The following is a 17,787-nucleotide window of genomic DNA, read 5'->3' as shown; positions in this document are numbered from 1 at the left end:
GTCCCAATGAAGGGTGACCATTCCCATCCCACTTACCATCGCTCAAGTGCTTTAGCATCCTGTATCTCTTTAAGTTTTTGAATCAATTCTTAACACATAAAAAATTAAAGCATTTTTCCTCCCACAAGCTTCATTCTGATCGTTGGTATGGGTTCCGACAGAAATGCTCCACTGACGAGTCCTTCAGACTCGTAGTTATTTTTCTTTCGGCACTCTGGCGAAAGCTTTGCCATTGCACTTGACATCTCAAAGGCTGTCGATTGAGTCTGGCAGAAATGTTTAATATCCAAACTTGCCCTCTTAACGGTTTCTATCCTATCTGCGCCTTCATCTCTAGCTTCCTTCTGGTCTTTCTATAGTTGTTGTTGTAGATGGTCACTGTTTGTTTCATAGAGCCATCAGTAGTGGTGTTCCACAGGACTCTGTCCTGTCACCAACTCTCTTCCTCCTATTCATCAGTGACTTTCTAAGCTCTACATCTAACCCTATCCACTCATATGCTTATGACTGCACTCTTCACCTTTCCATTCGCTTCTCTGTGTACCCATCTCAGCAGTTACTTCAGCAAACAAGAGATGAGACTATGGCACACCTAATGTCTGACTTGGCTCACATCTCCGATTGGGGTAAAAAATAATCTTGCTCTATTTAATGCTTCAAAAACCCAGTTCTTACATCTTTCAACCCAACAAAATCTTTTGCAGAAGTATCCTCTAAATTTTAACAACATCCAACTCTATCCTGCATCATCTTTAAACATACTTGAGGTTTCATTCTCTCGGGATTTATCTTGGAAAAATCATATTACCTTTCTTGTAAAATCTCCTTCCAAGAGATTAGGTGTGCTACGCCGACTCTGTGTCTTCTTTACCCCCGCACAGCTGGTAACTTTCTACACAGGTTTTTTCACTCCTGTGTAGAGTACAACTCTCACGTGTGGGAAGGCTGCCCACACACAGATCTTCTCAATAAGATGGAGTCAAAGGCTTTTCGTCTCATTAACTCTCTGCCTCTTACTGGCTCCTTTCAACTTCTGCCTCTTTGCTGCTCTCTTGCATCTTTGTTTCTTGTCTATCGTTACTTCAATGGTTATTTCTCTTCTGAACTTTCTTGTTGCATCCCTCCATCATCACAGAGGGTGCGTTGCACCCATCTAGCAGCAAGTTCTCATCCATTTTTTATCCAACTCTCTAATGCAAAAGCTAACCGTTACTCCCAGTCCTTCATGTATGCAAGAGGTCGACTCAGGGACTGTCTCCCTTTATCTGTATTTCCTACTGCCCGTCATTCAAACGTAGTGTGTCCAAGCATCTCGAAATGAACTGATCTTGGATACGGCTTTGTGTTATCTTGTTTTAGTTTTTACTTGGAGGGAACAATCTTGCAGGCTTCTGGCCGTTGGTTCCTTCTTCCTTGCATAAAAAACTTTGCATTCAGTGACTTAATTTTTTTCGAAGACCACAATTTTACTCTCTTTTACCTTTAAATTTAGTTTCTTGTACCCTGCCAAACTCATTCGCGAAACCATCCTGTAACGGGAGTGGGGGGTGACGCCTCATTCATATCCTTCCTTCTCCCTTTCTGTTATTAGGATATATGAATGGTCACCATCCACTATGGGGTAAGAGTGAAGCCAACCGTCGGGATGTCATGCTGGCCTCTTTAGTGAAGATGAGAAGTTGGGCATTTTACTCCAGTAAAATGACTTATTTCCATAGCTAGATTGGGACTTTTACTGCCACTGATTCGTCCTTATCTTCAACTGATGCTGTTTTAGATTTTACATGGGATGTGTTGCCAGACCTATATGGCAGTGACCATTTTCCGTTACTCGTAATTGCTAGTGCAGGTGGACCTCAGCCTCGTCTTCCTCGCTGGCTTATAGATAAGGCTGACTGGCCACTTTTCAGGGAATTAAGTTCCATTGCCCTGTCTTTTAGTGTATTTGGCTGTCTTACTGAGGTGGTGTCTTATTTCACTGACATGTTGCACTTCGCAGCCCTGTTTTTTATTCCAAGAATGAGGGGTCAATATCCTAAATGTCCAGCTCCTTGGTGGAATTCTGCAGTTCAGCAGTGAGAGCCAAGCGAATCACCTGCTCTCGACTTCGTCATCACTGTGGGGATCCTCAGTATTTAATGGTGTTTTGGAGGGCACGAGCTCATATGAGGTGGGTTTTAAAGGAGGCAAGGCATTCATCCTGAAAGGGTTATGTTTCCTTCATCAATTCGAGGACTTCCCTAACTCAAGTTTGGACCTGTGGAAAGAAAATTTCAGGAAAATTTACAATTCCCTCCTCTCCCGTTTTATCTGCAGCAGGTGGAACTGTGGTTGATCTTTTTGCTGTTGCAGAGATGCTTGATGATCATTTTTTCCGTGTGTCATGGAAGGATGCAGATTCTCCTTCGGCTTGTCAACGTCGGCGACAAGTGTCTCGTGGTCTCAGTTTTGCCTCTTCTGGGGAAGAACCTTATAATGTCCCCTTTCCCATTTCTGAATTCCAGGCAGCTCTGTTGCAGTGCCATGATTCTTCTCCTGGCTGTGATGATATTCCTTATGCATTTCTATGTCACCTCCCTGATGAGTCCCTTTTCGTTTTTGCCGTCATTACTTAATAAGATCTGGTGTTCTGATGAGTTTCCGTCTTGTTGGGACGTTGCAATAGTTACTCCCATCCCCAAACCAGGTAAGGACCACCTACAGGTGAAGAATTATCGACCCATTTCTCTGACTTCTTGTATATATAAGGTTTTGGAAAAGATGGTCAGTGTTAGGCTTGTGTGGTTTTTGGAGAGGTGATTTCTTATCTCCTGTCCAGTATAGTTCTCGACAAATGCGATCTACCTCTGATTCACCACTGTCATTGAAATCTTCTGTCATCGAGGCTTTCTCCACTAACCAACACCAGGTCACGGTCTTCTTCGATCTAGAGAAGGCATATGGCACTGCCTGGTGTCATGGCATATTACTTTCTCTTCATGAATTTGGTCTTCATGGGCGCTTGCTATTTTTCTTCAGCAGTTTTTATCTAACCGTTATTTAAGGGTCCCAGTGCGAGGAGAGCTTTCTAATGTCCGTGCACTAGAAGATAGAGTACCCACAGGGAAGTATCCTTAGTGTTGCTCTCCTTGTTGTGGCCATCAACAGCGTAATGAGTGAACTTCCTGATGGTGTACGAGTCTCTATATATGCCGATGACCGCTCAATTTCCTCCACCATATCTAGAATATCTCTAGTAGAGAGGAAGTTGCAGCTGGTGCTTAATAGATTTTCTGACTGGGAAGAGTCTCGTTGCTTCCTTTTTTCTTTAACGAACACAATGACTCTGCATTTTTTTCATCTTCAGGGTGTTCAACCAGACTCTGACCTGTATCTCTATGGTCAAAGATTATCCTGTGTGGAAGAGATGCGGTTTCCGGGTCTTCTGTTTGACAGACTACTAACCTGGGTTCCTCATATTCGTTCTCTCAAGGCAGCTTTAAAAGCTTTGAGTCTTTTGAAGGTTTTGCCTCATATCTCTTAGGGTGCTGACCATCAGACCTTCCTCCTCTTGCATAGGTCTCTTATTCCTTTTTAACTTGAATATGGGTGTGAGGTCTAGTCCTGTGCAACAGATACCCGTCTCTGGTTGTTAAATCCCTGCATCATGCTGGTGTACGTCTGGCAACCGAGGCATTCAGGTCATCCCCGATTTTAAGTTTGTTGGTGGATGCTGATGTACTTCCCTTGGGTTTGCATCGCCAGTTCGTTGATGATGAGGTATTGGTATCGTCTTCAATGCATTCCAGACTTAATTTCTTGTGCCATCGTCGTCCAGGATTCTCAGTCTTCTATTTATGTAACCATCCCTAGTTTCGTTACGCCCTTTGGTAACAGGGTTCGGTCTGTATGTAAGCCATCTCTGTTCCGAGACTGGCAGTTTGTCCACATCCGATCCCAAGGGTGGGTTTTTGGTAACTTCCTCGTGTGACATTTTGTAGGCCCGTTGTTGGTAAAAAGGGCTCACTTCTCTCTCAAGTGTCCCTTTCTCTCTTTTTAGAACTTACCTCCATTCATGAGGGTTCTGTTACCAGTCTATACTGACGAGTCTAAGACTGATACTGGAGTAGGCTTTGGTGTTGTCTTCCCTTTCTTCAATAACGGTGGTAGCTTTCTTGGTATTACATCAGTATATACGGCGGAATTTACTGCGATTTTATATGCTCTCAAAATCATGTTTACTCTCCCCCAATCTGTTTTTGTGATTTCCAGTGACTCCTGTAGTGCTCTGTCTGCACTGGAGTCTTTTAACCCGTGGATTGCCAGCCACAGCTCAGGCTGCGAAACGTCCCCTTGTGAGCCACAGCTCATGGTGTGCTGGCCGTGCATCAGTGCTAACTACTCCACCCCTACACAAACTTCCGCATGGCACTATACAAAGACAGAGAGATATGTTACTTTTCAGCAGATGATGCCCTGGATGTTTGTCAAGTTTATAATAAACAAAAAAATATATATTTTTTTTTTGTTTTTTCCACCACTCCCCTGTGTAAACTTACACATGGCCCTATGCAAAGACAGAGAGAGATTATTTTCTTTTTCATCAGATGATGCCCTGGATGTTTATCTTCAAATCAATCAACAAAAACTAAAAAACAAAACTTTTTTTCCTTCATTTTTTTGCATACCACGGGGTTGGATAAAAAAAAGGTAATTGCCACAATCCAGGAGTTAATGCATCCCATCCATTGGTTTTATCAATTTTAGAGTGGCCTTCTCTCCTTGGCTGTCGTGGCCGTCGTGTGGATTCTATTGGGTTCCCGCACATGTTGGTATGGCGGGCAATGAGAGGACAGATATATTAGCTAAAGCTGCATCGTCTCAACAGTCCCCAACCAACTACTCGACCTTACTTGCGGTATGCGATTGATACGTGTTGGCAGAGACACTGGGATGGTGTTGCTCATAATAAGCTAAATGAAATCTCTAAGGGACTTTTTGTGCCAAGGGTTCTCCCCTCCATGTCTCGGCGGTTGGAGATAGCTCTTACTAGGCTTTGCATTGGGCACTCTCGGCTTACACATGGGTTCCTGATAATTGGTAGGACTCAACAATAATGTGATGATTGCCTTGTTCCCCTTACTGTCCATGAGTTGATGGTCGAATGTCCAAGTCTGGGGGACCTACATCAGAGATTCCTACATAAATAAGGGGAGCAGATGGTGTCTACTCTCTGTCGTCGATGCTTGGTGGAGCCTCCGGTGATATTACTGATGTTTTTAGTTTCTTCAGCAGGCGGGACTCCTTCCACTTTTATAGGTAATTGATATTTTATAAACTATACTTTTGTTATTTTCAGTGTTTTATTTCTACTAACGGATATTAACTTAGTGTCTTCGTACTCCGTTTTGAGAGTAGCCCTACACTGAGTGGCAACCCAAATGATTTCCTGTAAACCAGGAAAGCATTTACAGTGCTGGGTGGTAACCTTATAACCAACCAACCAGCACGTGTTCCCTACGTGACAACAGGTGGGTTGGCAAAGGGTTAGTGCCTCTTTCCTTAATGCAACTACCTAAAATTACAAACAATAAGCCTCGGACCAGGACCAACCAAAAGGTGATGACTAAGGACAGAACAAAGGACATGGTACGGATAGCTACGTGGAATGTAAGAGGTGCAAATGATGAGGTGAAGGAAAGAGAGATTGTTCAGGTGCATGAGGGTGCCAGAGTGGATGTATGTGGATTAACTAAAACTAAATGGGGTTGAGAATGTGAGAGAATGGGAGTATTGGTGGGGTATATGCGCGGGAGTAGGAGAGAATGAGAAGGCAAAATGAGCGTGTATTGTTGTGAGTAACAGATGGAAGAAGAATATAAAAGAGTATGGATCAGTTGGCAAAAGGATTGTGTGGGTAAGATTGAATGTTGGACTACAAATGTGGGTGAGTGTATGCGTGTATGTGCCAAAGCAAGATCGTGCATGCAGAGTGAGAGAACACTTCTGAAGAAATGTGGAATCGTGCATGGAAAAGTTAGAGTGGAGATATGGATGAAAAAGTAGGGAATGGGAAGGTGGATGGAATAGTTGGTGAGTGGGGTGTGCCTACAGAAATGGATGAGAATGGCAGTGCTTTAGTGGACATTTGTGTTGGGAGGGGGTTGGTGATTTCCAACACTCTCTTCAGGCACAAAATGATTCATGGGTTTATGTGGCGAGTGATAAGGGTGGATGGTGAACTGACTCAATGGAAGGCAATGACTGATTATGTGTGTGTGGATGAAAGGGTGAGAAAGTCTGTAATGGATGCAAGAGTATATATTAGGACTCCATATTATAATTACAAATCATAATAGATAGATAGATAAATAGATAGATAGACAGCTCTATGCGAGCCTGGGAATGGGAAATGATCTTGCAAGTTACACTGAGGAAAAGCTGACGACAGACTACGAAGTAGGAGTCAGGAGATGATGCAGTTAGTTGGTCAGCGATCACCAGGTGAACACACATACACACATACTCACACACAGGCTTCTAGAACTTTCCAATCACAAGGAACACACGTGATACGTCTCCTGTTTCACCAGAATTTAGGAAAGAGAGCTCAGAAGGAAGCTAGCCATAGAACAGACAGGTCGCAGGGAGAAGGGCTTAGCAACTTGAGAGAGAGACAGAGAGAGCGAGACAGGGAGATAGCTCCTGGGACTCTACTTTATACTTCGCTCTGTGTGAGAGACTTGTTAATCTTTCCAAGACAAATAAAAATCGTCCCATACTATTCTTTACCTCTCCTGTCATTGCACGACAAATTGGAAAGAAGATTATCTACTTACAAAGCTACTCAAGTATAACAACTGCTCGTCCACAAGTCTAATATATATATAACCTCTACAGTAACATACAAAGTTTTATATGACATTTGGTAGCAGCGAACTTATACGAACCTCGTCTACGAATCAACAGTGAATTCCTACAAACTATCAAGATTGAAGACAAGAATACCTCTCACAACCAACAACTCAACCAGCTCCTGACAGTATTCCCTTCAACAAGCCCCCTCCGTCTCCACGATCATCACGCTGATTTAGAAGTGATCACACGACGTCTTGCAAGTAGTTTAACAAAGTACTGATACAAACAATCTTGAAATTTCTACGACGAACCAACGAACTACAACCATCTACAGTACAATCAACTACAAGTAACAACTCTACGAGTCGTCTGTATAATCTACACGCACCTACAAGTAGCGGCAGTCTTCATCCCACAACGAGTAAATCACAAGAGAAAAGGACCGAAAAAACATCGACAAAGCAAACGGAACAAACAAACGAAGAATGAGACACGAACAGGAGTGAAGAGGTCAAGACGACGAAGCATATACCAAGTCCATATTCACAACTCATTTTACTCACTCATCTTCACTCAAGTTACTCATCGCTACTCATTCACTCACCACAGCTACCAGTGTGGGAAGTCGACGTCATCATGCGTGCTTGCTGAAAAGACGCCACGTCAGTCAACACACCACCTGCACCACCACTCACACCATTCCCACCACGGTAATAATTAGTGAGTTACATAGTTACTTCATTTATACAATACACAGTGATAGACAATAAGCTTCTGCACAGACATATAAAACGTGCTGTATAGTTACAGCTTAAATACACATACTTACTTCAGTTATCTGCATAACTCAAACACTAAATAATCACCAACAATAAATATTTTACACTGTATATATTCATTCATTTATTATAACATTTATTTACTACCAACGAGTGTTACCATTTATACCTACATAAAATACGTGTTTCATACATACAACTATATATTATTACATCTACAAAGTAATAAAGAAAATATACCATCACAGTTACTCAGTGAGCGATTACAAGAACTGTATTAAACATTTATTAATTAAAGCTACCTAGTGGAAACATATAAATTAAGTTACAAGGTAAACTAGAGAAAAAAAAAATGGCCAACACAAATGACGTTAGCAAGAGTGAACATCTTCAACACAATCGTGAAGACAAAGATTTCCACACAGTGCTGACACACATATTACCCACGATAGGTACAAGTGAAGAACAAGTCAGTGTATATAGTTAATACTGTATATAGTGTATATAAATATTTTTTTATATAAAATAACAAAATATGGGACTATATAATATAATTTTCAGTAAACCTGTGGAATATAAACTAAACTTTAAAAAAGTATCCGAAGGAAATTAGCCAGTAATTATGCAACCATGAACAACATAGAAAAAGCGTACACAAGCGAAGAAAAACAAACTACAGAAAATCAATACATACAAAAAAAAAAAAAAAAAGTAAGAAAGAAAAACGAGAGAAATAGAGTAAGATCACATAACAAACAAATGAATATAAGTGTAAGTGTTACTACATATGTCAAAATACCATATAAACTCCTTCTATAAGTGAAACAAAAAAATTGTTATCTCCACAAGCAAGTGGCATGGCACATCATCACATAAACTCCTTCTATAAGTGAAACAAAAAAGCAAATTGTTGTCTCCACAATCAAGTGGCATGTCACATCATCACTATCATCGACCGCAGCATGACTGGATTCATATGTCAGGACTGCAATTATTACAATTATGTAACTACAAACGATATGTAACAATTATGTAACGACAAACGATTGCATTATGTTACACTTGCTACAATTATGTAACTACAAACGATATGTAACAATTATGTAACTCCATATTATAATTATGTAACGACAAACGATTGCATTATGTTACACTTGCTACATTTATGTAACTACAAACGATATGTAACAATTATGTAACGACAAACGATTGCATTATGTTACACTTGCTACAATTATGTAACTACAAACAATATGTACCATTTATGTAACAGTTGCATTAACAAGATGTAACTTTTATGTAACTTTAACTACAATTATAAGGCCAAGACACTTATGTAACAGTTGCATTAACAAAATGTAACTACAATTATAAGGCCAACACAATTATGCATTACCACAATATTTTGTAACAATTCATAAAATGTTACAATTATGTATTACCACAATGTTAGTACAATATTATAAGTCATACAACTATAGCACAATTCTGTATTACCAGTATCATCATACAAGTTAGGTGAAATATTAGACATTACTTAAGTGATAACTCAATATGTAATGTATAACCTAGCAGTATTACCATTGCACAATTATATGCGTATGTCTGTTATACATACACATCTCACAAAATGTATACGACTTGTTTAAAAATGTAATATTACAGGATAATTGCTATTTGTTATGAATATTATATGTATACAATATTCATACAATTGTTACTTTTACAATATTATGTATTTCACTTAATTAGCTTATAAGTTCATTATAATGTGTATATATGTATTAATATGTTATGACTATTAACTGTCGATGGTACGCCATTTTCGCGTGACCGAGCATATATTAGGACTCCATATTATAATTACAAATCATAATAGCTAGATAGATAAATAGATAGATAGACAGCTCTATGCGAGCCTGGGAATGGGAAATGATCTTGCAAGTTACACTGAGGAAAAGCTGACGACAGACTACGAAGTAGGAGTCAGGAGATGATGCAGTTAGTTGGTCAGCGATCACCAGGTGAATACACATACACACATACTCACACACAGGCTTCTAGAACTTTCCAATCACAAGGAACACACATGATACGTCTCCTGTTTCACCAGAATTTAGGAAAGAGAGCTCAGAAGGAAGCTAGCCATAGAACAGACAGGTCGCAGGGAGAAGGGCTTAGCAACTTGAGAGCGAGACAGAGAGATAGCTAGCGGGACTCTACTTTATACTTCACTCTGTGTGAGAGACTTGTTAATCTTTCCAAGACAAATAAAAATCGTCCCATACTATTCTTTACCTCTCCTGTCATTGCACGACAAATGGGAAAGAAGATTATCTACTTACAAAGCTACTCAAGTATAACAACCGCTCGTCCACAAGTCTAATATATATATAACTTCTCTACAGTAACATACAAAGTCTTATATGACATATATAGAGGTTGCGGGAGCGGATTTTCTGACCACCACTTGGTAGTCGTCAGAATCAAAGTAAAAACGAAATTGAGAAATAGAAGAAAGGAAGGGCAGGAAATAGTTCATACAAGGAGACCGAAAAGTTTGCAAGAGGATGGAAAAAAGGCAGAAGTGGAGAAGGCACTGGGTAAATACTGATTGGAGCAAATGAGGGACATGGAACATGTGTGCAAGATATTCACAAAAGAAATCCGTGCAACATGGAAGGTGGTGTGTGGAGTGAAGAGAAGACGGAAGGGGGTGCAGGAAACAGCATGGTGGAATGAAGAGGAGTGGGAGGCTGTGGCACAAAAAAAGAAAGCCTATAGTGAGTGGATGAGAAACAGGGGCGTGGAAGAAGTCAGAGACGGAAGAGAGAGCTCTATGTAGAGGGGAAGAGAAAGGTGAAAAGATTAGTATGAGAAAATGAAAAGAAAGTGGATGAGGAATTTGGAAGGAATTTGAGTGTAAAGTGGAGGGAATGTAAGAAAATGTTCTGGAAAGAGGTAAAGAGAGTTAGAGAGAGTGCCAAAGAAGTTAGTAGGGGGAAAGATAAAAATGTAAATTACCAGTGGAGAACGGAGAAAAAGTGAGCAGATGGAGAGAACACTTTAAGGAATTATTGAACTTAGAAAATGAAAGTAATGCAAGTATAAGTGGCTGGGAAATGGCTTGGAGAAGGAGGGATGTGAGAGGAGAGGAAGAAATCAGTAGGATGGAAGTTGTGGAAGCAATGAAGACAGTTAAAATGGGGAGAGCCCCACGAATTGACGGGAGTGTGTGGTGAAATGCTGAAGCATGGGGGAGGGATAGTAGTAGAATGGATGTGGAAGATGTGCAGATTGGCTTGGGAGGAAGGTAGAGTCCCGGAGAATTGGAAGTTAGGTATAATTATTCCCCTGTACAAAGGAAAAGAGAAAAAGAAGTGTGTGGTAATCATAGGGACATTTGTCTTCTTTGTGTAACAGGAAAAGTATATGGTAGGATACTTATTGACAAAGTTAGGGAAATAACAGAGGAAATAGTTGGAGAAGAACAGGATGTTTCAGGAAGGGAAAAGGTTGTGTAGATCATATATTCATTCTTAGATCTTTAGTGGAAAAGTTTCTAAAGAACGGAAAGAAGTTGTATGAGGCCTTCATGGTTTTGAAGCATGCATATGACAGGGTAAATAGAGAAGCATTGTGGAAAGTATTAAGAATATATGGAGTAGATGGTAAGTTGCTGAAAGCCGTAAAGAGTATGTATGAGGGTGTTAAGGCTGAGGTGCGTGTGGATAGTGAACTGAGTGAATTTTTCTGTTTGAAGGTTGGATTGAAACAGGGATGTGTCATGTCTCCATGGTTGTTCAATCTGTACATGGATGGAGTTATAAATGAGATACAAGGAATAGCAGTGGATGTTGAAGTGGCCCCAATGAGAGAGGGCAGTGTTTGGAAACTCCCTGTACTGTTGTTTGCAGATGATACTGTGATTTTAAGTTAACACAAAGAGGAGCTGCAAGGCTTGGTGGATGTGTTTGGGAGTGTAAAAAACGGAATTGAAAGATGAATGTAGGGAAGAGTACAATTATGGTCTTCGAGAGAAGTCATTGAATGTACAGTGAGGTTGGAGGAGGAAATGGAAAATGTGAGTGCATTTAGTAATTGGGTAGTGTGATGAGTAAGGATGGAAGTTTAGTGGTTGAAGTGCTTGAAATGGTACAATAAGGAAGAAAGGTTGCTGGTTCCATGAAAGCAGTGATAAGAAACAAGGAAATGAGCATGGAAGTGATAAAGTTACTACATGACAGTATTGTGATATCAACTTTAATGTATGGAAGTGAAGCTTGGACCTTGTTGGAGGGAAAGAAGTTAAGAATGAGAGCAGAGGAAATGAGTTATTTGAGAGAAGCATGTGGAGTCACATGGAGAGACAGACTGCCAAATGAGGAAGTGAAGAAGCATTGTGGTGTGGATGTGATAGGATGCGTTAGGAGAAACACACTGAGGTGGTTTGGCCATGTGGAGAGGATGGAGAGTGAGAGACTGACGAGGAGAGTGTATGTGAGTAAGGTGGAGGAGGGGGAGAGGGAGGGGGAGGCCATGGATGAGATGGAGGATGGAGTGGAGAGGTATATTAGAGAGCGGGGTGTGAGCTGGGAGCACGGGGTGTGAGCTGGGAGCAGGGGAATGAAAATGGTAGGGGACAGGGCGACATGGAGGTGATTTGTTTGTGGCCACTACACCACGACCAGGTAAAAGTTAACTCACATTGTCACAAACTTGTAAGTGAGGGCGGAGGGACATTTGGTTACAAGATTGTGAAAATATGAGTTAATTACCTGGTCGTGGTGTAGTGGTATGCTGCCTGGCTCTCACCTGAGAGTCCCGGGCTCGATTCCCGGCATATTGGTAATATATCAGATGATTTTTCCTGTGTACAGTACAGGTTTCTCTTTTCATTCTAACTTCCTCTAAGTGCTTGGGATAGATTAAAAGCATCTACTTGCCCGAGTGCCAGGGGGTTATCTCATCCTCGTCATGCCCACAGTGGGGGCAGAGGGACATTTGGTTACAAGATTGTGACAATGTGAGTTAACTTTTACTTGGTCGTGGTGTAGTGGTGTGCTGCCTGGCTCTCACCTAAGAGTCCCGGGTTCGATTCCCGGCATATTGGTAATATATCAGACAAAATAGACAGAATTTTTTTCCGGTGTCTTTCACCTTGTTGTCCGGTGGCATATGACCCTGGCAGTTGCGCTGCCAGATTTTTATTATTCTCAATCAGTCAATCAATATTCCAGTTCCCCTTCGTCTTCACTTAAGAAAGTATCACCTACAAACAACAGAACAGGAAGTTTCCAAATGCTGCCCTCTCTCATTTGGGCTGCTCCAACATCAACTGCATTACCTTGTTTGTCATTTTTAGCTCCAGCCATATACAGGGTGCACAACCATGGAGACATGACACATCCCAGTTTCAATCCAACATTCAGACAAAAAAATTAACTCAGTTCACCATCCACACGCACTGCAGCCCTAGCACCTTCATACATACTCTTCACGGCATTCAGTAGCTTCCAATTTACTCCAGATAATTTTAATATTTTCTACATGCATTGTCTATCTACTCTGTCATGCTTTCTCTAAATCCATGAAGGTAGCATTTAACATCTTTCCCTTCTCTAGAAACTTTTCCTCGAATCACCTTAGGATGAATATCTGATGTATACATCTTTTTACTTCCTGATGCATTCCCGTTCTTTTCCAACTAATTCATCAGTTGTTCCCCTATCTCTGTTAGTATCCTACCACAAACTTTGTGCAGTTCTCGGATAATAAATTATATTTCCTGCTCCTCGATAGCAAATGTCAGTTCAGATTGCTTCTTCATTCTGTGGCGGTAAATTTTCTTTAACTGTGACTGCACATAATGTGAAAAGTAATGTAGAATACCTATCGAATTATTTTCCTTAATGAAATACAGTATACCTGTCGTATCACAATAGACATGATGGTAAAACATCTCCTAGTGATGGGGTCTGAAGGCTATATGAAGGAAATCGTATGTCCTCAGGAAGGAATTTTTATATTTATTCTTCTGTATAAGTGGATAAGACTAAGCAGTCATGTATATACACTGATACCCGGGGATTTTAAAATGCGTAAGATATAATGATAGGCAATAGTATGAGTGTTATGCTAATGAATACAAGGGATTTTAGGTTCATAAATCTAGGGGCATACCAGCTATTAACTTTATTTTGAATATGCACTTTTTATTTTGCTGCGCCTTTTACCTTGTCTGGCGGCATATGACCCTGGCAGTTGCGCCACCAGATTTTAATCATTTTCAATCAATCAATCAATCAGTCTATAGGCATACGCCAATGGTACTGTACTGTACAAAAATATTTCACCAAGTGATTATGTGAGTCTGCAACTACACATTATAAGAAGACTATTACACAATCCCTTGTCACTAAAAAAAAAAAAGAAAAAACAGTGACCTACACACAAGTAGCTACTTCCAATTGCAATATATATATAGATATATATATATATATATATATATATATATATATATATATATATATATATATATATATATATATATATATATTAGGGTGTTCAGCACTTCCTGGGGAGAAAAAAAAAAGGGGGATATTTAGGTGGGCAAAGTATGCAGTCGATTTCACTTTACAAAGAAAGCATTCAATCCAAATTTTGTTTTTTTATCTATGCAAAGTCATGCCTCACTGCCCCTGTATTCTGTAAATCTAACTGATCTTAGTACGTGAAGGCTATGGTGAGAAAGGTAAAAATAAACAATGTGGTAAAAAAGAAACAATATTTTTGAGCTGTACAACAAGCATAATCAGTTTATTACATGTGGGATTTTTTGGTCGAGTCATGGTGCTGCACCACATGGAAGATCAGCTGTCATTCTTCTTCATTCTTCGTCAGACCATCATTGTAGTCCATGCCAGTTTGACTGCCCGTTCAGAAGCGTCACTGACCACTTTGAGGTGGGCCATGACATCGGGAATGGGGCAGAGGTCATTGATGCTTGTCGGAGTATCCAGCTTCAAACACTGGAAGAGGTTTTTCGACTTCTGGGTGACAAACTTCGAGATTCTCAGAACTGATGCCTTATCAATCGTCTTCATGTACAAACGGCGCAGACCCTTCTTCCTTGGGAGTCCTGTTGTCATATTTTTCAGCATTTCCTGCTTTTCCTCAGCAGAGACTTTGTCAGAATACATGGCTAGTGTAACCAGGTCATCACTGAGCTACCAGAGGTGGCTTTTGACTTTATCCAATGCCTTCTTTGCTACAGTGGGATCCACCTCTTTTAATTCATCAATCTTCTTCAGGAGACTGAGGTCATTGATTGGAGCGTCGACAACATTTGGGGCTTCAAACCATAGCATTTGATGGCTTCCTTTTGATGCCATGTGAAAGGGAAGGAGGCTGCATCGTTCAGTTGATTTCTGAAAAAGGAAGATCTTGAAGCAGTAAAGGCCTTTGGCCATCCAACGTGATCTGTAATAGACATCTGGACGGTGAAAGGTCTTCCGTGCTGGCTTCTTGCCGAGGAAAGCCAATGACGGCTGGAGGAGCTCAAGGCAGTCATCACAGGATTGCGCACGATCCATGTGGCTGAGTATGAAGTGTTCAATGTCCTCGGCTCTGTTGGCAGTCCACGACTGAGATTTTTCATCTAGGTCATCATCGTAGGGATCGAAGGAATCTGTGTCAATAATTTCCAGAACTCTTTGAACCGACCGAAGAGAGGAATTTCAGGACCAGAAGAAGAGAAAAAGAGGTCAAAAGTACCTGCAAGTATGAGTTCACACATGTGGTGCCTGCATGCCAAGAACAACAGCGGGACGTAGAGACCTCTTTCAGGGACAAAGCAAGCTCCATTGTGAACCCCAGTGTTATATGCTGTAGTATCAAAACTGAGCCCTACAATACAGGGCTTGACTACCGGCCATTCATCTAGAGTCCTTAACACTGCCACTCCCATTGCTTCGCCCGTTCCAGGAGGGATCTTAGGGATCACCAGGATCTTCTCTGTACCAATCTCTGTAACAACAATCGCCAGGCGATCACTGCGGCTGCTACCATCGATGTTGGGCAAGAGCTTTCAATCAGAATGGAGAATCAATGATGTTTGTGGCTGGAATTCTTTTTTGATCTTTTCAACGATCTCAGTCTTTGATTCCTTCCGAACAGAGTGGAGAGATTTGACAGACAACGTGAGTTCCCCCCACGTCAAGACCTGCTGCGATCAAGGCAGGAGTTACCACTTGCAATGCAACTCGCGTTGAAACGAGGCATGGGTTTGAGACCAAAGAAAAAATGCAAAGTTTGGTGTAGCTCCCACCAGTAGAGGAACTGAATAAGCACTTGGCCCTTCAAGTTCCTGCAGGTTCGATTTTTCTGAGTACCGATATAAATATATATATATATATATATATATATATATATATATATATATATATATATGTGTGTGTGTGTGTGTGTGTGTGTGTACATATATCAATTTATAACCCGCTTAAAGATGATGTCGAAAAAAAAAAAGACTGAGGAAAAGAAAGCTAAAAACTGTGATCCGTCTATTACAGAGAGCAAATTGATTTGTTAAGTAATAAAGTAAATACGAAGATCTGTTGCCATTATAACAACACTACATGTAAGATTATGTGCGTAGATCTACTCTTACTACAATATCATACAACCTACCCTCTGAGCTTCACTAACTGTCTGGATAAGGTGTTTCCGAGTCGTGTTCTCGTCTTGGCCGTGAATCTTGCTCTCAAAAACTGCCAGTCCCCAGGGTGCTCGCAGCTGAGGCAGATCCTGTACCAGTGGAATACATTATTAGCCATGTTCTTCTCTTCTATCCTGCCTGCAACTCGGAGAGCCACTCCCTGGATACATTCTAGTGGGGCTGTTTGTTTTACCCTTTCCACTCTTATTTGGCCCTGATTTTCGTTCTTTTGGAGCCTATACCTTGCAGATCAGTGGCAGAATAGGCCAATACTAGGGCTCTATATCCTTTCCAAAGCATCTCTTTATGACTAGCACCATATTCGAATGTTAAACTCTTGTTCCTGCTCAGTATTCATGATGAAGAGATGGCACTTGTAGGCTGTTAATATAAAACGAATATATTGACTCTAGGGAAGGGGTGGAGACATTATAGCCAGTCTGCTCTCATATGACCGAACGCTGCCACTCTAACAACTCGAATAGTTAAGTTGTAGTTGTGTTAATTTTGGTGAGCATTAGTCATGAGGTAGGAACGAGCCTCCTTGATTTTTAGTCGAAATTGCTAGATATGGCCATCAGTTTAGTTTATTGAGGGTTACATATCTTTGCCAGTATATATGAAATCAGCTGTAACATGTACAGTGCATTCTCATCATAACATCTGTTCAACACGCTATGCAAGGTGTAATATGTACTCTTTGTGATATATGTACTGTATATTAAATATATGAAAAACAAGTCATTGAAACCGTTCCCCATTTATTTTAACGCTATGATCATTATTTCACCTTTTAAGAAAATTATTGTGGGACATCTCCCAGATTATGGAAGAAGAAAAGATAACATATACTATACTCATGGGAGACTTCAATGCAAAAGTTGGGAAATCGAAAAATGGAGAAGCATGTAAGGGAAAATTTGGAGTGGGAGAAAGGAATGAAAGAGGAGAAATGCTGGTAAATTTTGCTGAAATGTTTAACATGAGAATAATGAACACATTCTTCCACAAAAGAACAGGGGGAAAGTGGACCTGGAGAAGCCCAAATGGAGAAACAAAGAATGAAATAGACTTCATTATAGCAGATAAGAATAACACGATCACAAATGTCACAGTTATCAACACAGTAAATATAAGAAGTGATCATAGAATGGTGGGTTGCACAGCCAGATTCAATTTCAGATGTGAGAGAAAGAAAATGATTAAAGATAAAAAGATATGCCCCATTAACAGTAAACAAAAACATAGCTGCCTTTCAGTTGGAAATAAGGAACAGATTTCAGACTCTAAGTAATGCTGAATGTGACATTGATGAGCTGAATGACAGACTAACAAAAGTGCTAAGAGAATCAGCGGAGGGAGTAGGAAAACCTAATACAACCAAAAGCAAGAAATATTCAGAAAAGACACTCGAGCTTATGAAAAAACGAAATGAAATGAAAGTAAAAACAAAGA

Source organism: Coenobita brevimanus, chromosome 46 (genome assembly GCF_032717465.1).
Source record: "Coenobita brevimanus isolate Jiangsu-jjx chromosome 46, ASM3271746v2, whole genome shotgun sequence".
Taxonomy (NCBI): Eukaryota; Metazoa; Arthropoda; class Malacostraca; order Decapoda; family Coenobitidae; genus Coenobita; species Coenobita brevimanus.
This window is presented reverse-complemented; position numbering follows the sequence as displayed.